Source organism: Canis lupus, chromosome 1, assembly GCF_003254725.2.
Source record: "Canis lupus dingo isolate Sandy chromosome 1, ASM325472v2, whole genome shotgun sequence".
NCBI lineage: Eukaryota > Metazoa > Chordata > Mammalia > Carnivora > Canidae > Canis > Canis lupus.
The window spans coordinates 66470051-66488927 of NC_064243.1; the positions used below are offsets into that span (position 1 = coordinate 66470051).

The 18877-nt window shown below is 37.0% G+C and overlaps 1 protein-coding gene and 1 pseudogene across 1 annotated transcript in view; one reads left to right on the top strand and one right to left on the bottom strand.

The window, feature by feature from the left end:
* Positions 1–18877, bottom strand: part of THEMIS (thymocyte selection associated) — a 176827-nt gene that overhangs the window by 62778 nt on the left and 95172 nt on the right. The window lies entirely within an intron of this gene.
* LOC112645687 (U6 spliceosomal RNA) lies at positions 6291–6387 on the top strand (annotated as a pseudogene).

The window sequence follows — 18877 nt, forward strand, 5'->3', positions numbered from 1 at the left end:
CCACACACACCCTATATTCTTTCTTTAACCAGAAAGCAAAAACCTTACGTCTATCTATCTACTCATGCAGATAAAAAGCCCCAGAAATCACCAAATCATGGCATGTGCCAACATGACACTTGGCTATAGTTGCCATGTCCTTTGTATGACATCATCCTTCATAGCATGTTTCAATGAAATTCAGACTTATTACTGCTGCCAAGGAAATGCTTTTGCCTATCCATCTCAACAGCCCTGCCAACATGTGTGAGTGAAGGACTCCATACTTATACATGTGCTACTTCTGGGATCTTTGTTAAATGTATCATGAAGAACCGATGACATACCGAATATCTTGACAACTAACACAAAATGAGTTTCATTCCCCATTAGTATGAATATCAAAATGCGTGAGCCTCATAAAGGGAAGACATCAGTGTTCAGTCTGAAGTTTAAGGGTCTGAGACAATGCTTGTAAGATAAGAAGTTGGCCTGTCACACTCTCTGGTAGCTAGGTAGATGGAGGATAGAAGATGATTGATAATTGATTGATTGATTGATTGATTGATAGACAGATATCCTGACAGGAAACATGACATTTCTAGGTCAGAGCACAGTTTATTATCACAGAGCATCTCAGCACTGGTGAGGCTATAAGAGGCATCACTACTAAAATTCTGAATAAGTGGCGTTGATATAATTGGCTAATTATTTGGGGGGAAATGAGGATTTTGCACAAATAGGATTGTACCACAGACTCACAAAAGTATGACAATCAGAGGTTGACCAGCACACTGTCCCCTCTTCCCATCTGGAGAGGGAGAGGCTTTTATTCTGGGATAGAAGCAAATACTACAGGAGAAGGACGTCTCTGAATCTCTCTGAAGTAATAAACTATCTCTATCTTGCAGAACATGCTTCCTCTTCAGTCATCCTTTAACCAAATTTGCCAGTGGTCATTCCCCAGAACATTGAGACCATGAGGGAACATGAACGCATTCAGAGAGAATCGCCTTCTAACAGTCAGACCTAGGGATTGAAGCTTAACAGTCTAGTGACCTTCACTGATTTATTTTACAGCTTTCTAATCCTGAATAATGAAAAGATGGGTAGACTGATGTTAATGGGGAAAAAGAAAGCAAAATGTCTTCTTCACCATTATTGGCATCTTGATTAAAGAAATCAATGACATTCATAATTATTGTCTTGCTCTACACCACCCGAACTTTTAGAGTAATCACTTACTGACAGTAACATGGCACTAAAATATATTTTCAGATTGTAGTTCTCTGAAAGGAAGGGTGTTTTGTTTTGTTTTTACATTTTTATCCCTAAATCTTTTCTTGAAAATGTACGACTAAAACAATCGTGCTTCAGAGAGTCTCCCTTGATATCACTGAATAGGCAATAAATTTTTATATCTTACAAATTCTGTTCGGACCAGGTTACTTTACTTAATCCCCATTACTTTCTGTCCACTTGCTCAGAATACAGCAAAAGATTAGGGAAATAAAGCTGACTTCATTTACCTTGATATAGCAAAGATATTTCCAAATAAATTTCAAAATCAAAACAAAATGATCCTAGTATCTAGATCACACTTTAGAAACAAAACTTCAGTGTCCTGAGCATTACTAATGTTAATCATTTAGGACCCTCTCACAGCCATTGTGATTTTTTTAAAAAGGTTTTATTTATTTATTTGAGAGAGAGAGATTTATTTGAGCACAAGTTGAGGGGAAGAAAAGGGAGAGAAGAAGCAATGCTCCCCATTGAGCAGGGAGCCTGACTGGGGGCTTGACCCCAGGACCCTGATATCATGACCTGCATCCAACACAGACACCAAGGTGCCCCCATGATGATTCTTTTCTTTTCTTTTGTAAGATTTTATTTATTTATTTATTTATTTATTTATTTATTTAATTAATTTATTTATTTATCAGAGAGAGAGCACACACAGGGGAAGCAGCAGGCAGAGAAAGAGAGAGAGAGAAACAGGCTTCCTGCTGGGCGGGGAGTCCTACTCAGGGCTCAATTCTAGGACCCTAGGACCATGACCTGAACTGAAGGCAGGTGCTAACCAACTGAGCCACCCAGGCACCCCTAGTGATTCTTTTGAAGTATAAATCATGTCATGCCACATCTCTGCTCTTCCTTTTGATGGCTCCTTATCTCGGTCATAGAAAAAAATCAGAGTCCTTTTAGTGGCCTATAATGACTTTCATGGTCTACCCAACTTGAGTAACAGCTGCTTTTTTGCTTCCTTTGTTTTGTCTTGTTATATCTACATATTCGAACTAACTGATGGATGATTTGATAAATTCAGTGTGATTGGCATGTGGCCTAGAAATAAGTCCTAGAGTAATTTAGCTTTGTATTGAAATTGGATAAATTCTGTATGTAATCTAAAGGGTTTTCCCTGGGAGATTTTTTAAGTGTCATGGAAATGTGCTCTCTTGTTCAGCCCCAGACAAAGACTTATTAAACTTCTTTTGAGGACAATCATACACTCATGCAAGACACGGTATCTGCAGAACAGACTATCCCAGGTCTCACAAAGGAGATAATCTGTGTACACCAATATCAATATTGGCAATGTAGCAAAAGAAAAAAAATGAGGAAATCCTAAGGAATTCCAAGGAAACTAGTCAAGATCGCTCTATTACTTGCCAAACTGAAAGATTCTTCGAGTGAAATGAGGAGTATCTAGAGATTTAATTCTGCTTGATCTCAGAGGAAGACAAAGCAGATGTAGGGTGACATTAATTTTATAAAATTTAAGCAAAAAGTGGGTACGGATGCCTGTGCACAATAGAGGTATATTGACTTAGCATCTTTGCTTACCTGGTTAGCACAGAGAACTACAGATTGAGTGCAGACCCAACCAGGAAGATGGTTGCAATACCCGTCCCTCCAACAACATGTCAGCAACGCCACTTTCGTACAAAAAGAGAAACAGGCTTGCTTCTAAACTTATGCTACTAATTTACCTAATCACAATGCCTTTCAATGAAAGCAAATGACTTTATTTCAGATCATGAATGTTGCATACAAAATTGAGCTTCTAGGTGAGGTCATGTTAATCCCCTTTAGATAGGGCTTGTTTTTTTTTTTTTTTTTTTTTTTTTTTTTTTAAGATAGGTGTTTTATTCCTTTGGATTTTGTTTTTCCAACCATCCTATGATGAAAGTGCTATTGCTCTGTTTTGACAGTGACAGAAACAATAAGCATGGATATAAAGCAAGGAGCAACAGAGCAGAAGAGTTGCTAGAGACAATCTTACACCACCTTTCTGGGAGGTGACATGAGACCATGAAGAGCCCACCAGAAAGGCCCACCCTGACATTGACTACAGTCTAGGAACTTTGGGCAAGTCTCTTCAGCTATAGTGTGGAGACAAGGAGACCTCCACCACAAGGTTGTGTTCCAGGAGCTAAATGGGATGAAGTACACAAAGCCACCGTGTGCTGTTATCACAGTTCCTAGGAAAGTACAACTTAAAAAAAAATTGTTATATATCTATCAATAACCCAATGTTAGAAAATTCTGAGAATCATCATTTTGGATTGTGTTTCTGGCTTTCTCAAAATGCTTCCCATTTTGAACTATTCCCTGAAAAGCCTATGTTGCCAATCAAATCTGAATTACTGCTGACCCCTGCAGACCACTCTCTTGAAGACTGATTACCTTTTAACTATGATTTGAGATTTAGTTTTCATAATAGGAAATAACAGTTTTGCAGAGTGGCCTGGCAGGGCTTTATAGAACAGCTTCAGTCAGGCTGACATGTGCTTTTATTAACCATATTTCCTGTAGCTCCACAGACAATGAGAAATCCACTTCTGTGAGCCGAACCAATTATAACTGAACAGGTACACTTTTTCCCCAGCCTGGTCATGATGTCAAATGTTTGATTAGAAAGATCTTGTGCTTTTAGCAAAATGGGGGTGAATATCTTTCCATTTGCAAGAACAACCTATTTCGGCCTTCCATTTGGTAGTTTCTTAGTATCTTAATTTTGGTCTCTCGATGTCAGATAGGGTTGCAAATGCAACGCCCTTGAGATGGGAGAGAAACAATATTGTTTACGCGTTTCAAAACAGACTGAACGAGCTTCAGGGAGGAAGAAGTTGCACCAGGGCACAGAACCAGATGTAGTGTGTGATATAAAAGAGAACAGAGACAAGGTACACATGAAGAATATATGCCCCAGGGGAGGCAACAGGAGGACAGACCTGGAAACCCTAGAAAGCTCTTCTCAAGGAGAAGATCAGATACAGGGAAATGTTAAGATGAAACAGATAAACAAGTGGATGGAAATATTGCCTTGTGCATGCATAATGCAGTGATCCAACCACCACAGATCAGGTTTTAGAAGCACAGGACTGAAACAGGAAAGGGTAATCCTGAAAAGACGCAGTTCCTGGGAAAATCCTTGCACAGAAGGTTAAAAAAGAGAGAGAGAAAAAAATGGGAACCCAGTTCTCTCTAGCTGTGAGATCACAAAGACAGAGTAGGCCCCGTTAAATCAAGCATTACAAACAAGGGCCTGTCTTCAGCTGCCAGAGAGAGAATCTTGCAGCAAACATCAAGGGCAACCACCATCCCTTCAAAATACTGTAAGTTGGATACTTCCCATTTCTTAAAAATTCTTCAGTTATAGCAAAGCATTCTGTTGATATTTCAAGGATCTCCAAGGAATATTTGTCAGTTACTTTTAACTCTTTACTGACCAGACTACAGAGACAGAATCACAGATTGGTAGACTATTTACGCTAAAAAAAAATTAACATCACTCATTATACTCTAACCTTGTTTTATAGTCAAGAATGAAGAATGCCAAGATTGCCTCATACCACGTGGCAAACTAACAACACAGCCAGGATGAGAATCACATTCTCCTGATTTCCAAACAGTATTTTTTCCCACCACAGCTCTCTAAAATTAAATTTTCAGTATTTTCAAAAGAGAATTGCACCTATATAAAGTCCAAGAGAAGAAAATTCTGTGAATAAGAGAATCAGATCGGAATAAGCTAAACTTAAAAGTTCAGCAGCAGAGAGTTATAAGATGAAGATTCTTTAAAGGAAGTAGAAGGAGAAAAATGCACCCCAGATAGAAGTACCTTTTGCTTTGCCCTCTACAACTGACCATTTTTTTGTTACCCCCATTGTTATCCTGTTGGCCCAGGGCAGCATCATATATAGCAATGTCCCCCTACTGGTTTCTCTGTTTCCATCCTTGCTCCCTTTCTAGCAGCAGCACAGAAGTCAGAGTGAGTCCTGTAAAGTGTAACTGTCATTCTCCCACCTGTTCCTCCAGGGGCTTCTTGTCTCATAAAAGGTTAAGCCAAACTTCTTACAATAACCTACAAAGACATACACAATTTTTCTCCCCCATTTCATCTCTGAAATCATCCCCTTTTGTCTCTTTCTTCACTATATCCCAGTCCTCGTGGCCTTCCAGCCAAATTTTGGGTACATTAGTCACACCCCTGCCTTGGGGTTTGTACCATCTCTTTCTTCTGCATGGAACACTTACCCCATCCTCTGTCTGCATAGCTCATCTTATCCATTCAAGTCTTTGAACAAGTGTTCTGTTCCCAGCAAAGCACACGATGACCACCCTATTTAAAATTGTTCTATTCATCTTACACTTTTTAAAAAGGATTTTATTTATTTATTCATAAGAGACACAGAGAGAGAGGCAGAGACACAGGCAGAGGGAGAAGCAGACTCCCTAGGGGGAGCCTGATGCAGGATTCAATCCCAGGACTCCGGGATCATGCCCTGAGCTGAAGGCAGATGCTCAACCACCGAGCCACCCAGGCATCCCTCTTCTTACACCCTTGATCCTACTTATCTTGCCCTCTTCTTTTTTAAATAGTACTTACCATGCACTACATTGTATGTACTTCCATTAGAATCCTGAAAAGATGCAGTTCCTGGGAAAATCCTTGCACAGAAGGTAAAAAAAGAGTAGAGAAAAAAATGGGAACCCAGTTCTCACTAGCTGTAGGATCACGAAGACAGAGTTTCAAGCCACATACCAAGATGTTTTGTTATTGATGCATGTGCCGCATCTAAAACAGTATCTAATATATAATCATCAGGAAAAAGCCGCTGAGTGACAGACTTGTCTAAAAGCAAAAGTCATAATCTCTGGTTTTATTCAAATGGAAATACAGAAGTTCTACATTGGAGAGAGTACCACACAACCGAGTGTTCCTATCTCTGAAGGAAGGAGTCTAATATGAAGAAATGGCAACTTGAAGAAATGTCAGAAGTACATCAGAAATTATTATAAAGACAGTGCTCACTTCAGCACATATACTAGAATTGGAACAATATAGAGATCAGAATGGCCCCTGCACAAGGTTGACAAATTTGTGAAGCATTCCATATTTTTAAAAATTGTTATAAAGATATAGAAGAATTTAATTACAAGATTTAACTAAATGGAATATCAAACCATTTGCCAAGATGGTAAAATAAAAATTCATATTCCTCTAAATTAATATTTAAGTTTAATAGAATTCCAACCGAAATACCCCCTAGATGTCTTTAGAGAAATTAATGAAATGGCTTAAAAGTTCATTTGAAAAAATAAGGAACTGAGAACCTAAATAATTAATGCCAAGAAGAAAAAATGTATACCAATATTATAACATATTAGAAAATACTACTTGTGAGCTACTCGTTTAAGAAAAGCCAGATAAATTAAAAAAAAATAGAATAAAAAATTGAGAAACTGCCTTCAGAACAGATAAGGAATACTTTAGTAAATATATGGAACTGGGAAAATGTTTTAAGCATCTACTTAATTTTTTTAATACAATATACAGCATACAAAATAAATTCTCATGGATTAAGCAGTTAAATATGAAAATAAATACAGATTTAGAAAAATTATAAGTGGGTCTGATCGGAAGGCAAATCAAGCTCTCCAAATTAAGATTACATAACTAAATTATAAGATGAGCATTTTTAATGCATTAATAATACTAATGTTGTTATTGCTGTTACTAAAAAGCAAACAACCAACAATATGAGATGGTCCTAGAAGCAAAGGCATTAATTCTGTGAGATGAAAGCCTGGAGAGGGTTAAGGGTCAAGGATTAATTATTATTATTAGGGTTTAGAACTTCTATTTTCATTTTTTTAACTTTTTATTTTTAATTAAATATCCCAGGAGCCTGAGATCATGACCTGAGCTGAAGGCAGACGCTTAACCAACCGAGCCACCCAGGCGCCCTGGAACTTTTGCTTTCTGTTCCTAGCTGTTATCACCAGATCTTCAGCAAATTCATTTTACACACAAGTGCATTGTTAGTAGCTCCCTGAAAAACCAAAGAGAGTAAATTGAATTCATGGTTTGGGGCACTAAAGACCAGAGCAATCTGATGCAAGTTGCAGCACCAGGACTGAGACAAAAAATAAACATGAAGTAAAATTGAAAAGCAATAATAAAGGGGACAGCAGGAAACTTTTGGAGATGATGGACAGTTTAACGGCATAGACTGTGTTGATGGTTTCATGGGTGTATACTAATTACTAAATTCACCAAGTTATGTACATTTATCATGTATAGCTTTTTGTAGATCAAAAATATAAAATAAAATAATAAAATCCAGAAAAAGAATGAAGAGCAATAGAACAAAGGAGACCAAAGGGGAATATATAAATCTCCCACATAAATTTTTGAAAATAAAGGAGGAGGGCACTGGAATGTCAAAAATTATATGAAACTGAGCGCTTGTTTAATTTTATTTGGACATTAAAAAAAACTTGATATCCCAAAGAATGACTGGAAATAACCACATTGCACGTACCCCCATTTACCTATTCATATACAGAGACAATACACACATGGGTGGACCAACACACATAGTTATATAAACAATTTATTGAACAAGTTGGACTTGATAGGATATAAGAACGAACCAACTTCCTTCTTAAATCCCTTCAAGGTTCTGTAACCTGGTGGTTGTTGTTCTAACTCGGCATAGAATCTTAAGGCAATCCCATAGCTTTTAAGGAACAAGTAGTTCATAAAAATCCACGTTTGTGTATTAGCCACTTAGATCCAGTCCAGTTTAGTATAATAACCAAAGCTCGGAGAGCTTCTCCAAGACATACAGCTTAATCTCCCTCGAGGCTTCCAAATCTACAAATAGAGAAGAAAGTATGGCTGACTTCTTAATTATTATCTCCTTCCATTTCCTCCCTCTACTCACTAATTCTTTTATTACTTCTCCAGCACAGGGTCTAAGGAGAAAAGACAATCGGGAGAAAGGGTACACAGCCTTGGGTTGCTCTTAGTTCTATAACTTGGGCGTGGCAGATGTGACAAACTGACCCTACCCATTCCTGGGATACTTTAGCATATCACTTGGAAACCATCCCAGTTGGGAACCACACTGCCCAAGGCTAGCCACGTACAGCCATCATGCTCAGGTCCTGGACTTCGGGAAATATGTCTTTTGTTTAAGATCCCTTCCTATCCCAAGGAAACACACACTTGCTCTGCCATTGATAGAAGTGTAGTTTACTCTCAATATCGCTTAACCCGGAAGGGGAAATCTCCAGTAGTAGCCTCTTACCTTTAGACTTTGTAGATATGGGTCAAATGTCAGTTCTCATTATGGGTCAAATGTCAGTTCTCATTATCCTCAAATTCCCACAGCTCAATGACAAGGCCCTCAAATGGTCCTTTGAAGACCCCATTACATAACTGGCGATTAGAAAGAAAAATTCAACTTTCTTTATCCATATTGTCGGGGATAAAATCTTCACAGGGTATGATTAACTCTGAAAAAAAAAATATTTCCTTGACTTGCTAAACTTCTCAACCTTTCTCTTTCTTGACTTACGATGAGGAGAAAAATTCCCTAGCACTTAGAGAACATTTGCTCCTGGCTTCCAAGATGTAAGACTGGCTAAGACTGTTGGCACCAAACGTAGGACCTTCGTCTTTCAAGCCCTGCATCAATAGTTTAGCAACTCACTTTAAACTCTGGAGGTTCATGGGCTCACCCTCAGGTCTGGGGTTTGGGGCCTCTGGACAAGGAGTCAAATGTAATGATCTATTACGCTACACACGTGATTACATAGGCATGTATGCCCATATATCACTTTATCACAGACAAAAACACAGAAGATACATGTATGTGTGCCTGAGGCTAATGAATAACGTAAATATAATGTTTATAGGAAAAATATTAAAGTGGTAAGATTACTGGTGATTCTTTCTTCTTTTGTTTTTCTCTATTTCCTAAAATAACATGCCTTACTCGTAAAACCATTTAAAAAGTGTATCTATAAACAAACACATAATAATGTATCCTATTTTAAAAATGTAATCTTGATTCAAAAGTAAAATAAAAGATCACTGAAACAGGTTTTTATATTAACAAAGTTATTTCATGCTAAAGAAAACATCCAAAAATTGGGAAGAACTACTTAACAAATGGTAAAGAGATATTTTGGAATTACTTTCATAATAAAAGTCAGATGGGAGCTCAGTAGTGTATAATACATATTGTAAGATATACACACATGTACACATGCATAGTAAGTATACACAAGAAATCAAATTTTAAAAATATTAGAAGTAGAGGCTCCTGGGTGGCTTAGTCAGTTAAGCCTCTGATTCTTGATTTCAGCTCAGGTCCTGATCTCAGAGTTCAGAGATCAAGCCCCACGTTGGGCTCTAAGCTCACCTTGGAGTCTGCTTAACATTCTCTGTCTCTCCTTGCCCCTCCCTCCCTTGCACTCTAAATAGATAAATAAATAAGTAAATAAGTAAATAAGTAAGTAAGTAAGTAAATAAATAAATAAATAAATAAATAAATAAATAAATAAAATCTTTAAAAATATATTAGAACTAAATAGAATTTTACAGGATCAATTTAAAATCAATAAAAGTAAGTTTAAAGGCAATAAAAATAAGCACAAGTGAAAAGTTAATCAGTTTGGCTTCATGAGAATTTCAGACTTTCACCTAGAAGTATTAAGAAATTTGAAAATACCCCAAAATGTGACAGGTTTGCAGACTCTTTTTCATATATGGACTAAAAAGTTTACTTGGAAAAAAATAAAGTTTCTTCCCCCTTCCCTCCTCTCTTTCCTTCCTCCCATCCAGAAATATTTATTGAGTGAGTGCTCTGAACCAAGAAATTTAATAAAACACCAGGGAAAGGGGCGCCTTGGGCGGCTTAGTCAGGTAGATGTCTGCCTTCGGCTCAGGTCACAATCCTGGGGTCCTGGGATCAAGCCCCACATCAGGCTCCCTGCTCAGTCAGCGGGAGAGCTCACATGTACACACATGCTCTCTCTCTCTCTCTCTCTCTCTCTCTCTCAAATAAATAAATAAAATTTAAAAACCACCAAATAAACAAGTACAAATGTGTGTGTGTGTGTGTGTGTGTGTGTGTGTGTGTGTGTGTAGATACATCTCCATATCCCCAAGCCTAAAGAAGTGCAGTAGCTCATTAGTATGACAGATAAGTAAGAGAGCCAGTGTAACACTTTATGGTAAATGGAAACCCAAATTAGGAGCACTAAACACAAACCTGTGAACTAGAGGATGGAGGCAGAGAGCCAAGGAAATTTCCTTAGAGTAGGTAATGACAGAGTGTAACTTAGATGAAGGATAAAGGATAAGTGTTGAATTCTTGCTCTACCAGTTACTGAGGCTCTCTTTCCACGGATAATTATTCCCTGAGCCTCAGTTTCCTGGTCTATAAGTTGGGAATGATGATAACATTTACACGGACACTGAAAGGATTAAATGAGAACTGTTTAGTTATTTAGAATTTAGTGAGTCCCCAATAAACGGTTGTTAACTATAAACAAAAATAACAAAATTCCACTTGGAAAGTTGGGAACTCAGGAGAGAATAAAGTCTTCGCAAACTGCAAATTCAGTACCGTGAAAATATAAATGTGAGGTCTGGTATGGAGAGAAGTAAGGTTTGAGAAACAAATAAGGGACAGATGATTTTTTAAAAATGTAAAGGAAAGCCACAAAGAATTTTTAGCAAGAGACTCACACAGTAAGATTTTTCTTTTATAATGTCAGTGATGTGAATAATGAATTTGAATATAGTAGGACCAGACATAAAAAGACTAGTTGGGAGATGATCTAAAAAATCCAGAAGAGAAATGATGAAGACCTGAAGTAGAAAGGTATACATTCAAAAATGTTAAAGAAGTAGAATCCATAGGATTTAATGACGGATGTATGGGAAGAGGGGGGGAAAATTGGAAGAACTGGTCTTTGATGTCTGCTTTAGGCTACTCAGTACATGCTGGTGGTCTACGCAAAGATAAGAACCACAGAAGGAGCATGAATATGATTATCTTTTAAAGATGGTATAGCTGCCCCTTTATGGTTCACTATTGTTTGATTTCCCTCTACTTTGAGGAAAAAGGGAAGGCTACACTCATCCCAAGATTGACATAGACACTATAATTTTACATCATATATAAATACAGTGGATATAGCTAAAGAGAGAGATCTTCATCAGTGCATTGAGTTCATGGTTCTCTACCTTCTCTTATGCAATGAGAACTGGCCAAGTTCCAGAAGAAAGAGACTCCCTCCATATGGGTCCCTAATAGAGGATGCTATGTTTCAGAAAATTTTCCTTCGACAGTATATAGTTCAATGAAATTTTAATTCCACACCAAATAAGAATATTGATGATTTCCACAATTTTTTTTCATGAGGAGAAAAATAAGCACCAATCAGCTGTAACTTGAATTTTGATGCTAATCACAAATATTCTCCATGGCACTGAGTCTCTTAAAATATTGCTCATTAGGGGTGTCTGGGTGATTCAGTCTGTTAAGCATCCAACTCTTGATTTCAGCTCAGATCATGATCTCAGGGTTGTGATATCAAGCCCCACATTGGGCTGTCACTGGGGATGGAACCTGCTTGATTCTCTCTTTCTCCCTCTCTTGTTGTCCCTCCTCCAAAAAAATAAAAAATAAAAAATAAATAAAATAAATTATTCCTCATTATTTCTACTGAAGGCCAATAATACAGACATTTGTCCTTGGAAAGTTACCCAATGTTGATAAAGCCTTAATCACCTGTAGAACTGGGTTATAATCTTGAAAATTACATTTGGGTTTTCCTGAGGATTGAATGAGTCTACACATGTAAAAAGCTTAAAATAGCACCTGATTCACTGTAAGCACCTAGTTAATAAAGCTCTCCAGCTGCTTATTTTTACACTTTTTATGTATTTCTTTTGTCCCCTATATTTCGGATTTCCCCACAGAAGTACCTCTTTTTTCCCCCCTCATAAGCGATACACTCTCCAGCTTCATCTCATCCTGTCACAGGACGTCATTTACCATTTATATTTGCTGACACTTGAAACACCAAATTCAGCCTGGAATTCTTTCCTCAACTGTAGACCATCATTAACTTCATACTAGACGTCTCAGCTCACACATCTCACAGACATTTTAAACTGATGGCACTTTAAACTCTTATCTTCTGCAAAACCACCCTTCTGTCTGTTTCTTGAGCTCCTGATTTAATGAATTTCACCACCATCCATGATGATGGTTATGTCAGAAATCTGGATATTTTCCTTATTTTGTGACTTTCCTATTCCCTACACTTCATCCACCATGTATCATACAAATACCACCTCCTAAAAACCTGAACAGAGGCCGTCAGCGCTCTCGCTGAAATTAGTACATTAGCTTTCTAACTGTTCTCTCTGCTTCTATTCGAATTCATTATCTGCTCTATAATTAGATTTTCCAAAATGGACATTTTAATAGATTTATTAAGGTATAATTGATGTTTTCACCATTGTAAGTGTACACTTCAGTGAATTTAATAAATTTAAAGGGATGGGCAAGCATCCAGATTTAGAACTTTTTCATCATCCAGAAAGTTCTTTCATGCCTGTTTGCAGTTCATCTCTGCTCCTACCCACCACTCTAGACAACCACCACTCTAGGCAACCACTTATCTGTTTTCTGTCTCTATAAATTTGCCTTTTCTAGATGTTTTATATCTAAAATAGAAGTTTTGTTATAATTTCCTTGCTGGAAACTCTAAAGTACCCTCAATTTTTCCTCTACGCTCTGTAGAAAGTACAAATCCCTTAAAAAATAGACCAGCTTAAAGAAGGACTAGTCTTTTTTTTTTTTTTTTTCTTAAAGGAGTACAACTGATTTTGTTAGTCTTCATTCTTTTCTGTGCTAGAAGAATGAAATCCAATATTTCCTGTAGGATGGTGAGGTGAAAATGGGAACTAGCTTGTTTCAGGAACTAATGCTTTAGCTGTGGACTTAATGGGGCACCTGGGTCTATTGTTAAAAAAGGAATGGAAGTACAGAAAATAAAATAAATAAAGTAAAATGAAAAACAGTACCTCTTGGCAAAATAAAAAGAAAGGAAGTAATAACTAAAAAGAATAAAGATAAGGGATGGTATCAAGAACATAGTTGCAATCTTTAGGAAATTAGCCAAGGAGAGACGACAGGTCCACAGTCATGCAATCACCTGGTGGCTGAACTAGGCAAAGAAGAGATGCAGTAACATGAAGACTGAGGCCTGAGCACCGGGAGAGCATAGTGTGGCAGGGAACCTAGCAAGCTGATATGGAGGGAGTCGCATTCCTCATTTGGGACAGTATGACTAAGAAGTAAACCAAACTACTATGGAGCCTGAGCTAAGAAATTTGGTAATTTCCATGCTTTTCCTGATCTGGCCCTCTTTGCTCTTCCACCCTCACAATATTGCTATGCACTGCAGCCATTATAAACCTCCCCAGGATCCTGATAGAGTTACCTCTAGACCCTATCACCAGTCCCTAGTGCTCCTTCTGGCTACATCACACTAAACATCGCTCTGCATCTAACCCTAATTGTCTAAACTCACTCACTTCAACTGGGACATCTAAATATCCTTTTTCTGAGCTCAATCTCAATTTTTGATAAATCACAGTAAATTGTCCCCCAAATCCGTGCACTTTCCATCTAATAGCACTCTTCTCTCTGGTTTTCATACTGAGATTATTTTCCTGTGTCTAATCCATTAGACAGAAAGTCTCCTGAGTTTAGATATTGTGTTTCATTCTCTTAATGGGTCTCCAGTGCTTATCACAGCAAATGGCATGCAATTAAGGCTTTACCTCTATGGAGCTGAAAGAAGTGTAAATAATTATAATAATAACCATTATTTTAACATTTAAAAAAATAATTATAGGTATAAATAATTTAAAAGAATTTTACAGGGGAAGTCCTGGTGGCTCAGCAGTTTAGCATTGCCTTCAGCCCAGGGCGTGATCCTGGAGACCCAGGATCGAGTCCCGTGTCGGGCTTCTTACATGGAGCTTGCTTCTCCCTCTGCCTATGTCTCTGTCTCTCTCTGTGTCTCTCATGAAAAAATAAATAAAATCTTTAAAAAAAAAGGCATTTTACATACAATATGCAATTTTAATATCTAAAGAAATGCAAACAATAGATTTTTAAATCTTTCTCCTCAATCTTTATTGCAACCATATAATTCTAGTTTTCCTCGATGTAGCAGTAATATACTCCAAATTTTCCTTAGCTTATTGTCCTTATTCTGAGCTCTTTAACATATTGATCTTTATTACTCCTTTCTTTGATAGGGTCATAGCTCCCTTGATGAAGAAAAGTCTTGACAGCCTTTCTCGATCTTGTGTTATCACCTACTTGAAGTGGAATTCCAAAATTATTGGTCCTAGTCCTTGTTTGAGGTCCAGTTCCTTAAGTTGATTTCAGTGAAACTTGAATTGTTACTAACAAGCTTCTTTCAGCTCATGCCAGGTAAGGCCTTAGGCCTTCCCTAAAATTCTAGCATCTCTTACATAGTTTGTGGTACTCTCCAGCTTTTGCCATCACTGGAGCAGTTTAAAAAAAAATCCTAAGCATGTTAAACCTACATTTGCAAGAATTACATCAGAAGGAAGTGTCTGTCCTCAACTGATCACTTCTCTGACCTCTGATATCTGCAACAGACCAGACACAATGTCGCAGGCTCCCATCTCTCAAAGACTCAACTTTCTTTAGAAGATGACATCTAAGTACATTAAAGTCGATTTTAAAGGGAACGGATGAGTTCATTTCCGGTTGCTTTTCTTCATCAATCCGTACATCATGTGACTAATTCTGAGAGCCATTTTACAGGTATAAAACAAGGAATCTGTGAGTAGGGACGGGGACTTACAAAGTGGGCCTGGATGGAGAAGATACTAAGGATTAAGCTCTAAAGCACTCAGATACTTACAGTTAAGGGAAACCACCAGGGAGAAAGTCAGTCAAAAAATTCAAGGAGGATCAACCACTACAGTACAAGAAAACCAGAAGGGCATGATGTCCCAGAAAACAAAGAAAGGGTTTCAAAAATGAGGGAGTGTTCAACTATACCCTTTACTGCTTAGTATTCAAGTAATAGGACTTTGAAAGAAAAAAAAAAGAAAAAAGAAAGAAAGAAATAAGACTTTGGATACCAACCCTCTGTTGGATAGGTCATTCGGAAATCTTCTGTTCAAGAGGTTGCCTTTTAGTTTTGTTGATTATTTCCTTCACTGTGCAGAAACTTTTTTATTTTTATGTGGTCCCAATAGTTTATTTTTCTTCTATTTCCCTTGTCTCAGGAGACATTCTAGAAAAATGTTGCTACAGCTAATGTCAGAGGCATTACTGGCTGACTCACTTCTAAGATTTTTATGGTTTCAGGTCTCACTTTCAGGTCTTTAATCTTTATTACATTTATTTTTGTGCATAGTGTAAGAAAGTGGTCTAGTTTCATTCTTCTGCGGCAGCTGACCAGTTTCCCCAACACCATTCATTGAAGAGACTTTTTCTGCTTGTCTATCCATTCCTCCTTTGTTGAAGATCAATTACCTATTTAATTGTGGGTTTATTCCTGGGTTTTCTATTCTGCTTTATTGATCTACGTGTCTATATTTGTGTCAGTGCCAAACGGTTTTGATTACTAAAGCTTCATAATATAACTATCCTGTGATCCAGCAACCACACTACTGGGTATTTACCCAAAAATTCAAAAATACCAATTCAAAGGGATAAATGCACCCCGATGTTTATTTTAGCACTATTTAAAATAGCCAAACTATGGAAGCAGCCCAAGCGTCCATTGATAGACAAATGGATAAAGAAGATGTGGTGTATATACACAAAGGACTATCATTCAGCCAGGGTAAAAGAATGAAATCTTGTCATTTGCAATATGGATGGAGCTAGAGAGTATAGCTAAGTGAAACAAGTTAGAGAAAGACAAAAACCACATGATTTTACCCATATGTGGAATTTAAGAAATAAACCAAATGAGCAAAAGAAAAAAAAAAAGAGAGAGAGAGAGAGACAAACCAAGAAACAGACTCTTAACCATAGAAAACAAACTGAAGGTCACCAGAGAGGATGTAGGTGGGGGGATGGGTAAAACCGGTGCTAGAGATTCAGGAGTGCACTTGTTGTAATGAGCCCTCGGTGATGTGGGAAGTGGTGAATCACTGTATTGTACACCTGAAACTAATATTACACTGTATGTCAACTGCACTGAAATTGAAAAAAAAAATAACATGTGGACTGAGCATTGACCACAAAATTTGCCAGACAAGACCCATTACATAACTTTCGGCCTCAATCGCCTCATCTGCCAAATAGGGATAATAACAAAACCCCTTTCATGAAGCTGTGTGAAGGATTCAATAAGATAATAATAGGTGAAAGCACCTAGCATCATGCCAGTCATGGGCAAGTACAGAACACTGAGTAGCTTGGATCATAGACCTTATAATATTTTATTGAACGCAGGATGCCTGTCAACCCCATGAGAGCAAATTGGGCTTGAGAAGAGTCTAGTGCGAAGGGAAAAAAAAAAGAAGTGATTATAGTGCAGGGGAGAAGCTAGAACCAGAGACAATGAAGAGAAAAATATCTTGGGTAGGGTAAGTCCCATCCTTGGATTATACAATTCGTATGACTTTGTATTATATCCTATTTCACAACTAGTAAGCATGCACTACTTAAACATTAAGGTTTGGAAAGCATTTGAAAACAACAACAAATTTCCATGAAGAACAAATGGTATATGAAGTTTATTTTTCTAAATAAGCTTAACATCACAGATTAAAATTACATTCTGATCTCTTACACTAGCAGAACAGATATTTCTTGCTTCTGATATGTTGTGTAACTCCACAATTTTATGATCTGCCCTTTTCAATTCTTTGCATAAATAATGATAGATTTATTATATAGTTCTTGTGGTCTGTGATATACATAGATTTATTCCACTTGGCTAATTTTGTAGCCAATGGCCTTATGATCTTAGGATTTCCTCTATTTTTTTTCTCGCCTCACCCAATTTTCAATGAGCTATGTGATTGGTCCACGGTAAATGCCTTAACCAATGGCATATCTTACAAAATAGCTCAAAGCAATTTGTTCTATTAGAAGTGAGTATTGATAATAAAGTACTGGGTAGAGATTTTACAAGACATCATGATCATATTTAAGTTAGATTCTGGGTAAAGTATGATAAAAAAAAGAATTCAGTGCTGTAATAAGCTGAGTTTGTCCTTAAATAATTCATTAGTGTGAATCATTTCCTTCTCTTTGAATTTTTAGAGTTTTATGGACTCTCTAGTCTTTAAATTCTATGTTCACTTTTGCTTACTACTCTCTTCTATTATTGAGATAAATCTCTTAAGTTTTCCACTTTTCCAATTTTTTAAAAAAAAGTCCTGATTTTAGGAAGCCTATCCTTATGCATTCTTTCATAGCGCTCTTGTGCTTATTTTCTGTCTTAACATTTACCCAGGAAATTTGGTTTGGGAAGCAAAACATAAATGCTTTCATTTATATAGGTCTGGAAACACCACCAAAGATTAAAAGTAATGGTTCACTTGCAAGAAACTGAGTTGTAGCAAAACTTATTTGCTCAAATATATAGCTTATGTCTTATCAATTTATTCTAGGTAAGGTTTTTATTCTAAAATAAATTCAGAACTGATATAGTAATGGAAAACTCAGATAAATCAGTTTCTGAAACAGCAAAGCCAGCTGGAATTTACCTCCTCTACATTTCTCCAACTACTCTTTTAGATTTTTTTTTTTTTTTGGAAAATTTAAAAAACAAAACTGAAGGTAGTGAGTTCAAAGAACAGAACTTAAATACCTAGTGAGCCCACACTCACCTCAGTGAATCAATGAATCCCTGTAGGGATTATAGGAAGTCGGCAATTCAAATGCCCTTACTTTATACATAGTGTATGCTGAACATTCCAAATTACTGATTATTCAGTGATAGCTGGCCATTTCTAAACAGAGATTTCCAGGTTATGAATGTTTAAAAAAAATGAAAAATATCCTAATCTTCATACAAGCCAGAAATCTAATGCTAAACAATTTCCCACAAATATCATTCAGTCAATTGCCAATCCACTGGGAAAATAAACAAAATTTTTAAATGACTTTTTTTGCAGCTAAAAACTAACAATCACTATCACGGATTCGGGACATGTTATCACATGGGACACAACATATGTGTCCCAAATCACATATTTGGTGGTCTATTTTAGTTCTTGACTCCACAGACTGGAGAGGGCGGCAGGGAGGAGTATTCACTAATGTTTTTCATCAGTCTTTCCTCACTCCCCTGCTGAGAACATTGTCAGTTGAAAACTCAGAGAGGGTCAAAATTTTGGTTAATTCAAGTATTTCCGAGTAGGAGTACACTTCAGCCTCCCAGAAGGAAAACAGGGTTCTTTGGACATAAACTCTCCAGAGAAAATGAGTATTTTATTATTATTATTTTATTATTAGTTGGATAACATTTGGTAGCATTTATTTTTTTTTGGTTGACATTTCCT